The 12,301-nt window shown below is 39.3% G+C and overlaps 1 pseudogene; it reads right to left on the bottom strand.

Moving 5' to 3' along the window:
• Positions 1–681: 681 nt before the first annotated feature.
• The window catches only part of LOC121946971, a 16,986-nt pseudogene continuing 5,366 nt past the window's right edge, over positions 682–12,301 (bottom strand).

Below are 12,301 nucleotides of genomic sequence, written 5' to 3'. Positions count from 1 at the left end.
GGTTTATGTTTTATCAGCTGAATTAATTTGCAGTTGTTTTCTCCGTGTCGCTCGGTCCCCACGGGTCTGATGCTGCTGCTGTTTCCTGCGGTGTACCTCAGGGCGCCGCTGTGGGTCCTATGTTATTTACTTTATAGGTCAAAGACTTTTATTGCCTTTGTTTATATCGCTTGCATGTTTCTACTGTCTTCTATTTCTGTGAAAAGTTGTAGGTAAAATCTATTATTATTCCATTTACTTGATAAATTGTGTTGGCGAGTTAGTTGAACTTTTCAACAAAACAAGACATTTGATTAAGTCACTTAGGCTTTAGGATATTTTGACAGGCTTCGCTGTTATCAATTTTTTTTTCAACCAAACCACCAATTGTTAATGAAATTGATTTACAGATTTTTCTGTAAAAAACAAAATTTTTAGCTGTGAATTTCATCTAAACTGTTAATTCTGTCTGACGCAAATGACAACATGCAGTTCAGTTTAGTTCGGGATAAGTTATCCAAACAGACAAAAGCCGTTGTGTCACGACAAAGTGGATGAAAGCAGCTGATCGATCAGTCAATAATCAAACCTGTAGTCGATCTGTGGTTGGACATGTGCAGTCCAGCTGAGGGCGGTTTGGGAAATGTTCTGGTACCTTTGTGAAATTTAACACAAAAAAATCACCTGCTAAGTCACTTCATAAAAAAAACACATCACCGTCCATTTAATGCGCCAGCTTTTCTCCACCAGAGGGGGCGCCGTCCTGCGACTGTGTGGGAACCACACACTTAAAGAGTGTCGACTCGCTCTACGACTCGTTCTCTACAAGTCTGTCTAGTCATGTGCCGTCAGTCAGTCTGCTCCTACTGACTCGCAGAGACCTGCAGGGTCAAAGGTCAAGGGTCAGAGTTTAGGGAGTGAGAAGTGTCAGCGCCAGACCGACAGGTGTCTCACAGTGCACAGGTCACGCAGCAGCCGCCTGATTCGCTGTTTGAGCTGCGGGAGGCGGGACAAAGGGTCCGGAGGCTCGAGCTCGCCCGAGTGGTCCAACCAGGACTCCAATACTAAAGAGAGAAACAAAATGTGATTACAAAGCATTGGATTGTAACTTAATTAAGTTTTGTCTATGATTGTCATCAGTCATAACAGCTGAGATTCCTCTTATACTTTGATTCCTAAATGAAGCATCAGCTGATACAGAGCACAGATGTGATTAGTTTCTATTTTTATTTAAAATCTGTGTGCATGGCTGCTATAAAAAAAGCCTTTATGTGGAAATAGCTATAGGAAAACCTTCAAGTCAAAGGTATTATCAATTAACCCTTTGAAACCTGGGCAAACTTGATTGCTTTCAAAAACATTGGAAAGCGGCAACAAGCGACTAAAAAAGAAATGACCCAAAAATAAGCAAGAAATTAGGAAAAAGTACAGGAAAAAATTACCTAAAAATTAGTTAAATAAATAAATAGATATTCAATTAGAAAAAAATTAAAAAGTGCAGAAATTTGCAAAAACAAACAAACAACACAAAAATAGGAAAGTAAAACAACAAAATAAAACAATAGCAAAAAATACAAACTAAAAAAAACATGGCTAGGCATAAAAAAGTGTTTCAAAATTCTAACAATTCTGTAAAATAATTTAAAATATATAACTATGATATATACGTAGTTCTCTGGACAGTCTTCCCTGATTTTTCCAATTTTCTGAATCTACTAATTCTGTGCAATTTGCAGGACATCTTTGCCAAGTTGCTCTTTGCCTTTTTTTTACATTTTTGAAAGAGATTAACCCACTCTGATCAGCGTCCAAAGGTTTAAATACAGTACATGACTGATGTGTTGCTTGTAGTAATTAATCACGAGAGCCCCAACACAGCTTTCAGATCTATTTTAGATGATTTTTGTTTGTTTTGACTGCCTGCAGCGTCACTGTTGTGATTCCAGCAGCAGCTGTTATCAGCTGTGATAAAGCTGTGAAAAAGCCGCTGTGCTCTCGATGCTCAGCAGCAAACAGCAGACACACACACACACACACACACACACACACACACAGTTACACACCAGCTGGTGAACACTGCAGAGCATTTGGCAGCTGAAGAGACAGAAATCTCCTTTTGAAGTTAGTGAAGAAATAAAAAATTGAGCTAAAAGTGAATATCAGGTCAGTGCTCTTTTTCCCCCAAATTCACAATTCGTCCACCCCTGGTTCATGTGGCTATTGCGGCTATTATAATTTTGGCTTTATGGGATAGGCATACAATTTTCAATGGTTGTACTTTGTAATTATTTTACTGCTATTTTTTCCTAAAACAGGTGCATTTTCTTTAAAAGAATTTGGCCATTTAAAATTTTTTGGGGTGATTTTTAAAGAAAAAAATGGTCAACTTTTTTTTTCCATTTATACATTTCTGGGAATTTTTACAAAAAAAAAGGTTGGCAATTTTTTTCTTAAATTTCTTTTGGTGATTTTTAAAGAAAACATCTTTAAACAAGGGATGATAACAATTAATCGATGATCGATTCATTGGTCGTAAGAATTTAATCGAGCATGTAAAATTTAATTGAATATTCGATAGGCTAGAAAATGCTGAGCTTCAACTGAAGATAAAATGTATTTGGTTTGTCTGAAATGTTTTTATGTTTTTTTTTTTCAAATAACAATTAACCAATCATTAATATTACCGATCAATATATCAAGTAAAGTGCTTACAATTTGCAACCCTGCTTCAAACCATTTATCACAGTCAGAAACTGTAAAAACATCCGTCACATTTTCAAATTTCCACCAGTCCTTAGATACATCATTTGCTATTTTACAGGATTGTGAGACACATTTCCACACCTTTTCCAGGCCTAGGAATGGCTATTTGCAAATTCCATGACTTTTCCAGGCTTTTCATGACCGTACTAACCCAGTCTAGATACATGTGTGGATAATGTATGTATGTAACTCAGTGAAATGTGTTATATGTGATGTGACATGAGGCCAGTGCAGTTTATAACAACACTGACAAAGAAATCAGTCACATCTGGCTGATTCCCAAAGATCAGATCAGTGTCGGCACCGCTGTTAATGCAGTGCGACCTGAAACTGCAGGGAGAGAAGATGTCAGTGTTGTATTTTCAGCCAGTTTCCCTGCCTGTGGTGTGTTTTCTTCAAACCGGTTTTCTCGTGTTAATAAATGTGTGTTACCGTCCAGCTCCCGCTCTATCAGGTCCATCCTGGCGCTGATCTGGTGGTGCAGAGACTCGACGTGCTCCAGCAGGTTCAGCTGACACTCGGCCTCGGACGCCAGACAAAGCTCCGCCGTGTGAGTGTGGTTCTCTCTCTTGATGCCGATTGTGTCCATGTGTGTCACGGCGTTTTGATCCGTGACAGACGGTTTATTGTCGACATCTTCAGTCTTTATTTCCTGCAAAAACAGAACCAGAGTCCCTGTTTTATTCTGCGTGTATAGATGTTTACCTACAGAGCTGGGGATGGACAGAAATGCACAAGTATATAATGCTTAAGTGTACACATGTATATGTGTAAGTAAGTAAGCATGTATATATTTGTGCATTTCTGTCCATCCCCAGCTCTGTAGGTAAACATCTATACACGCAGAATAATATTTGCTATAAAAAAAAAAAAAGAAAATTAGAGGACAGAAAATAAATGCAATTATCCTGTAAACTGTACTAAATCTGCATTACACAGACAAGACAAGACTTTATTGTCCATTGGAGAGAAACATTTTGTGAAGCTGTGGTTGTAAAAGTCAAAAAGAAAAAGAAAAGAAAAACACAATAAAATAAAATAAGGAAAGTGGGGTTTTGAATGCAGAAAATTCCTGTTGGTTGAGCTAAAAAACATGTGCAGCAGAAAGAGTTGATGTTTTGTATGATGAAGCTCTCAACACAGCCCTCACACTCACCGAGCACCAGCAGGTAAAAATAGTTCCACATTTACGAGAATGAGCCTCAAACTGGTTTTCGGTGGTCTCATAGCAACAGCAGGATCCTGCGAATACGAGCTGCTGCTTCTGATAAAGGTCTCTGAGACAAGCTTTGTTTTTTTTTGTTTTTTTTTAACATCACAGTCATCGACCTGCATGCATACGTCCCTTGTGTCACCTGCGGCTGACACAAACTGTAACATTCACACTGGAGGCAGAAACACAGAGATACGTCAGCTGTAAGGTAACCGCCCGTCTACAGTCACCTGTCCGTTCACACCTGGCACACATTTCTCCGCTCTGGTCAGCAGCTGATTCTGCTCCGCTGCTCCTGTTTATATGCAACTGTTCAGTTTAATTTGCCAAATTCAGCAGCAGTAACATTACCTGCACACAGTGGTTTCACCAGCAGCAGAGAAAGGACAGAGAGACTGACAGATACGACTGATGCTCTAGAAACAACATTTAGTTAGGACAGTTTTAATTCTACTTCTGTGCTGAGTTTAATATTTTAAAAAAAATAATTCCTAGTACAATTTACAGCATTAGTTCGCTGAAAATCTCTTTCATTCAAGCACGGCTTGGTGACATGGCTTTAAAATAATATTGTGATACTTTAAGGCTAGATCGCGATACATGATATATATATATAGATATTATTAAATATCTCAAACTGATACTAATGACTAAAATACTAAAATTATTGAATAAACTCCAGTTACAATAAAGTTAAATGAAGCAGCTACTGTCATATAATAAAGCTGAATACACCACTGTTATAATAAAATTCAATAAAATATGGTTATAAGAAAGTTAAATTAAGTCCTTTTATAATGACAATTTAAAAAGTATTGTTATAATCAAATTAACGCAGGACCCATGGTGCTTTTATTTTAAAGGAAGTGGCATGTCTCAGGCAGGAAGTGTTGATCTTTTTTGTGAACTTAAAGCTTGCGGTCAACAGTTGGATCTTAGTGTTAAAAGACAGTTTAACAGATACCGCGGCGCCTTTAACTGAGAGGATTTTAATCACTGTAAGCGGGCAACAAATGGATCTAAGATTTGCAAGTCGCTCTGGTGCTCAGGTGTAGGTGACAAAAAATTGGAAATTGGGACTCTACACAAGACCAAAGTGTGTGAATGAACAAACAGCCAAATATTCAGCAGTGGAAAGCGACTTCTACAGACTTCTACAGACTTTGTTTTAGTTTTAGGTTTAGTCAGACTTTGAATTATTTAGAAACAGCAGGACACATCGCTCCGTGTCTCAGACACGCTGAGCTCTCCTCAGATGTAGTGATTTGGGGGCCTGGGGCCACAAGCACATTGCCTTATTTTCAACCTTCCTCTAACTGGTAATGTTGGCAGGTTGTTTGCAGCTACTCATAACTTTTTTCCCCAAATAAAATGATCAATAAGACACAGCAGAGGTTCAAGTCAGAGTCCTGCAGTCATGAAAAGAAATGCAAGTTATTTATTTTCTATTTTTTAGGGAACCAAAAAAAAATTGACCTTTTTCATAAAACATTTTCATTTAAATGTGCTTTGACTTCAAGTGTTTGAAATATTCAATAAATTACCATAAATGTGTCATGTTAGTTAGGTTTGTTATTCTGTCGTATCTGACATGTCAGTGTCACATAAATTTGTGTTAATAAAGATTTAAGTGATAAAAATCAATAAATAAAGATGTGGACAGGTCTGAGAAGTGCAACAGGACAAAAAGATAAAAAGAGGAGAAACTTAATAATCAAAGTATAAAGAACTTAACTTTATCATTTTTACCTTCTGCTCGCTGTCCTGCTCCAGCTTCACGGCAGCCGTCTGTCTTTCCTCTGCTTTTTCCCATGATGCTCCTGGCTTCTGGTAGCAGTGCTCGCTGCTGACGTAGCAGACGGGCATCTCTCCTCTCGGGCTCGATGTCAATCTCGGCCCCTCCTCTCGTATCCATGGCAACCTCCAAAGCTTCAGATCGGGGTGGGACGGAGAGCTGTGCAGAGAGACGGACAATCAGACTAAACGTGCGTCTGCGTGGACGCAATCACACAAAGCGAGTCACGTGACGTCACCGCACTCACTGCAACAGGCTGAACTTGAGCTGCAGACCGCTGAGGACCTGGTTGAGGCCGTGTGTGTGCGCCAGCAGGCTGCTGGTGTGTGAGATCTTGGAGGCGTTGATCTCCGAGTAGTTCTCCTTCACGCACGACAGGCCGAACATGTGACCGGATATCAGCCAATCAGGTTCTGAGAGGAAACGCTGAGCCCGCCTCCAACCTGAACACGAGAAAACAAGACGCATGCAGGCACACACACACACAAAAACACACACATGAAAAATTAGCAAAATTGGCTGTATTTCGTTTGAAAACATGGTAAGAAGGCAATGAGCAACTTTACAAGAAATAACACAAAACTTAGCAAGAAAATTGCAAAAGAAAATTACCTTCAAATTATTATTTACTTTAAAGTACAGAATAAAAACAAACATGAAAATAGCCTTTTAAAAGTGCTAAAATTGTATGTTGTGTTCTGGAAATGTTCCATTTAATTTAATTTATTATTATCTAAATGTATTTATTTGATTATCTATTATTTTTAATTGCTGGCTGACATTCCTGTCTCTGAAAGGTTGTAATGGGCTGAGTTTTAAACTAGAGTAATGATGCTACTATTACATGAAACTAGAAGACCCGAGGAATCCAGTGGTACCAAAATATTATTTGTTTCTCAGAAACTGCATTTGAAAAACTGAAACTTCTTTAGTTTGCAGACCAGACATTAAGTCTGTCTGCATATAAAGATGGACGACATGAAAGGCTGCAGTAAATCAGGGATTTATCAGGGGCTTCACAATTCAATATCATCATGATACTTAAGTCAAAAAACAAAATAATCTTTGAGATTTTACCATTTTGGGATGTGCTGAGAATTGCGATACGATGTATTGCGATATATTGGATTTATTACCTTTTTTAACTACAAATTTTTAACACAAATCTTTGCTAGAATCATATTTATCTACTAAGATGAGAACATTTTCAGTCTGTTCGTCTCACTTCAATAATTTTTATCAAAGCAAAATTTATCTCATGGACTGAAAAGGCAACTGATTTTAATATTCTAGTGGGCTACCAAAAGTTTAATCTGCATTACAATATACAATAAAATAATAAAATAGAACACAATAAAATAAATCAAAGCTGCGGGCGTAAGAGCTCCTACCTGCGGTGTGTCTGCAGTAGTAGCAGGTGTAGTTGTGAGGGACGTTGTCCTCATATAAGCCCATACAGGTGCCATGCTGCCAACACAGACACGACTCACACTAACAGACAGACGAGACAGAAAATCACTTTAATCTGTGTTAAGAGATCAACTCGTACGGACAGCAGGAATAATCAAAGCCACAGGCAACTACTGCAGTCAGTATGTTTACATGCACAGTTTAACCGAGCTTCAGTTTCAGCTCGATTACGGCGTTTAATATGTCTCCTAGATAATGTATATATGTATGTAACTCAGTAAAATGTGTTATATGTGATGTGACGTGAGGCCAGTGCAGTTTATAACAACACCGACAAAGAAATCAGTCACATCTGTCTGATTCCCAAAAATCACATCAGTGTCGGCACCAGTGTTAATGCAGTGCGACCTCAAACTGCAGGAAGAGAAGATGTCAGTGGACAGGGATTTGAAGCCTGTATTTAAAAAAACACCACACAGTCATTTTACTCCACAGAGCGGCCAAGCTGCTGCTCTACCGCTGCTGCTCTACCGCTGCTGCTCTACCGCTGCTGCTCTACCGCTGCTGCTCTACCGCTGCTGCTCTACCGCTGCCTCCATCAGCTGCTGTGAAAGCCAGAGAGGAGACAACATTCAAATATCAACACCTACACAGATACTGATATTTTTAGGTGGCTAAAGTATGTTTTGCTGCAGCCCCGTTCACAGCAGGACGTCTCTTAGCTTCCATGCCGGTGTTGTGCGACTGTACTTTATTTATCAGAGGAGGGGGGGTGGCCGGGATGTGACTATTTAACTTAAAACAAATATAAAATACTACCTTTTAAAGTTGTTTGTCCCTCACCTAAGCCACAATTAAAAACACAAGTCCGTCCTCAGTGCTTCCTTCTTAAAAAAATACCTGACCCTTTTTTCAGCACCTCTTACCCCTCATAAATAACAAACAGTCCCTATCTCTAATCACTGAGGGAGGCCGGCGAGACAATGAGCAGTCCAGTTAAAGTCCAACCTCCATGGAGTTACCTGGGAGTGTTGGTCTGATTTAAAGAAATCCCATTTAGTCTGATTTCAGTCAGACTGACATGTTTACATGTATCCATAAGTCCAGTTTTAGACGGACTAACACAATAATTCCACTTTTTCTAACATCATGTAAACATACTGAGTGTGTATTTTTCCACGTGTGGTTTGTGTTAAGACTTAAATCTCACCTTTAATGATGGAAAACCTGCAGTTATAAAAGTATTTCTGCCTGCGCCAGTATGAATGTGTGTGTGTGTGTGAGTGTGTGTGTTACCTGGATCATGAAGTCGTTCTCCTCGTCCACTTCGCACACACACCTCACCACCTCACACTCCTCCGTCTCCATAGCAACAGGCCAAGAGGGCGTGTCCTCCCCGCTCTCTGCTGTCAGCGTCGACCAGTCGCTGCCGTCGTCGTCAGCTGAAAGGAAGCGGCGCTGAGGTTAGAGACGAGCCGCCGACGGCTCACTTCTCTCCATCCAAAAGTTAAAATCTAAACTTTTCACACAAATAAGAACGACTGCAGGTTTTGCGAAGTGTGTGTGTGAGTGTTTGCACCTTGTGGGTGTGTGTTTTGTTGTCCGGCGGACAGCTTCAGAGTGATGGGAGGTCGGTCTGTGTTCTCATCGTCACTGCTGCCGAGTCCTGACCAGAGGAAAGAAACAGGTCAATATAAGCTCTCACACCAACAGATATGCATTATCTGAATACTCTGAAACTTTCTTTAAACAAATTCTGTTTCTGTTTATTATCCTCATTAAGGTGAGACTCCTTACAAGCCCCTGGGGTTTCTTAATCTCACCTGCAGAACCTTGTCTTCTGTTGTTTTATTTTGTGCATAAAACTCAAACCCTCAGGACTCGCTTCAGTGTCACACACACTCGTATCGCTCTGCGCACAAAACGCGCTCTCAGAATCAAGCTTTAAAACAAATATTATACATTAATATTATTTTCTGCTTTCATCGTGTTCATTTTTTAATCATCAGTCCTAATAATAAATATTAATTATTCATTAAATTTCAGAAAGTTAACCCTTTAAATCGCAGATTTTTGTCATGATGCCACCATGTTTTTAAGTGAACAGGGAGAAAAAAAGAGTTATTTTCACCTAGTGGAAATAGCATGTATTTCCTCCATATGCCAAATATGGTCAAAATGACCTCATCAGGTGGAAAATAGTCAAAATGACAAATTCAGAGTCAAAAGCACAGAATGACACCCAGAAATAATACAAGTCCTGTTTTTCTGCTCTGATGGCTGTGGGATCAAAAATGTCAGTTTGAATGGGTTTCAATGGAGCATTTTTTGACCTGAACAGTCTGAAGTTAACTGTTTAGTTTCCACAGTGTATTTTAGACTTATTGTAGGAGCTGAGCTGCAAATTCACTGATTACACTCAAATACACAATCTGGACTAACTGTGTGCTATATGCATAGACAAGCCAAAAGTATCAAAAAATGAAGAATGTAAATCACGTAAAATGCGCCAAATGAGAACATGCAAACTCCCCTGCACAGGGTCCGAACTTCTGCCCTTGTACTTGTTTGGGTGACGGGGCTGCAGCTTGCCAGTGTGGTCTGGCCATGTAGTTTTTTTTTTTTTTTTTTTTTGGCCATGTAGTTGTCGTTAAGGCGTAACGTGAGTAGGTGGGGCTGACCGGAGTTCCTCACCATGATGCCGGCTCTCATGCTGCATCATGTTAGTTGTAATATTTGTGTATTTCACCCCCCCTCTGCAACATCTGCAGACTGATTGTTTCTGTTATCTTCTCGCCTTTATTACTTTCTGACGCAAGAAAGCTCAACTGCCGCCACAATTCTGATTTGAAACTGGAGGGAGCATCTTCTATTTCAATATCGCCTGTTGTGGAGTTTTGCTTCGCCTTAATTACGTTGGCGAGCTGACTCTCGTCTCGGACATGACGTAGGACGTCGAACCTGTAGGGACGTGGCGCAACGAGCAAGTGAAGTCAACAGCGGATTACTGTATTTTGATTGCTGTCGCGGTGCTTCACTGTATGACGTCATGATGTCAACAAGAAGGAATATTGTTATCATCACAATATGATTTTTTTGTCATATTAAACATTACACCATTTTTTTTTGTAAATGGCATGATGTCAGTCGTCGAGTGTGTGCACTGACTCTCACCTGATTGACTTTTCTTCTTCTTCTTCTTCTTTTTCTTCTTCTTTAGTTTGACTCTCAGGAAGTTCTTCCTCTCTTTTCGGTCCTGCTCTCCTGAGTTCTCCCTCTCTCCTTCCTTCTTCACTTCTGCTCACAGACAGGACAGAAACAAAGTCACGTTACCGACAAACAAACTTCTTCGTGTTACACATCTGAAACACCTTAAATTTAACCACATATTAACCCTTTGTAACCTGGAGCGACGTCACTTTTCTTGTGCTGATTTAAGACGCCTTAAAGAAGAATTTAAATCATTGAACCCTGAGCACACTGGTGCGATTTTTCTCAAAAAATGAGGAAACAGGCCGTGAGCAACTTCGAAAGAAATGTTGAACACACTGTAGGAGATAAGTAGATTTAGATTTCTTTTTTTTTAAGCAAGGGAAAAATGTCTAGAGATTAAAACACTAATACAAAACTTTATAGATGAGTATCATAGTTACATATTTAAAAGTATGTTTCAGAAATATTATTATTTTACACACTTTCTAATGTTCCTTTTTTTTCATTTTAACATATTTTTTATGTACTTTTTACTAATTTCTTGTAAATTTTGGGGTCAATTCTCCTTCTGCTGCTTAATGCCTTCTTTCCATGTTTTCGAATGAAATAAAGCCAATTTGCTCAGGTTTTAAAACTACATAGATGGGTATAATGATTACATATTTAAAAGCATATGTCACCGAATTATTTTATTTTTCCATTTTCCTTTTTTTAAAACTTTTTTTTAATTTGCATTTTTTAAAAATGTGTTATTAATTATCTATTTGCCTAATTTTTAGGTCATTATTTTCTTGTACTTTTTGTTTTTTTACTAATGTCTTGCTAATTTTTGGGTTCATCTGCTGCTCACTGCCTTCTTCACATTTTTGAAAGAAATTAAACCTGCTCATGTTTCAAAGGGTTAACCCGCTCTGTTTAACATTTAAACGTGAGTTATCGATGCGATCTGACATCATCAGTTAATCGTATGTTTGTGCGTCTCCTGGTTGTGTTGTGAGTGCGTGCGTACGACGCCGTCCTACCTGTTCCCATGATGCTGTGCTCTCTGTCGTCATGGTGACAGTTGCCGCTCTGGTCCTCGCTCTTGCTGTCTGACATGACGTCGCTCCCCTTAGACGATGACCTCACCCTCCTAGAACGACACCAGTCAGCGTCAAACACAACGTCCCTCCTGTTAACTGTCTGTTCTGGGATCTGAACCGTCGGCTGACCCACCTCTGCGCCTCCTGCTCGCCGCCTCGCTCGCCGCCTCGCTCGTCCAGCTGCTGGTCCGAGTGATAGTACTTGATGTGGTAGTGCAGCAGACTCGCCTTCCTGAACGACTTGGTGCAGCCGGCCGCGGGACACTTGAAGGGGTTGTGGTCCAGCTCGATGGAGAGGATGGGAGGAGGCTGGTTCTTTATCACCCTGTACACTGAGGCAGGAGAGGAGGCAGAGGACACCGTATGAGTTTTAGGATATTTAACGTCATGTGCACAATAATTACAGAAAAGCAGTAGTTGGCCTTAAAAATCTCAGGTCTCGTTTATCTGACTGCATTAATATTTAAAAAAGCTGCTAGATTATCTACTGACAAAGATGCTGTATTTTTTATTTTTATTTTTTTCATTCTACATATAATTTTGTTCTTTACCTCCCTTTCTGTGGTTCAATAAGAGCACTTTCCTTTAACCTCTTTTTTAAATTGTATTTTTTTCTGTGTGTGTGTGTGTATATTATTTTTTAAATTTCTGTATTTTTTTTTAAACTTACTCAAGTATTTTCTTTAATATCTGGATTTTTTGATATTATGTATATATATAAAGATATATAGATAGATAGATATACAGATACACACACACACACACACACACACATATCTTCTCACAAATAACAAAAACAGGAGTATAGATGTAATGCTGGTTTAAAACCGTTTCAATGGTGCCAAG

Source organism: Plectropomus leopardus, chromosome 8, assembly GCF_008729295.1.
Source record: "Plectropomus leopardus isolate mb chromosome 8, YSFRI_Pleo_2.0, whole genome shotgun sequence".
Classification (NCBI taxonomy): domain Eukaryota; kingdom Metazoa; phylum Chordata; class Actinopteri; order Perciformes; family Serranidae; genus Plectropomus; species Plectropomus leopardus.
Note: the sequence above shows the minus strand (reverse complement) of the source record. Positions and strands in the feature narration are given on the sequence as shown.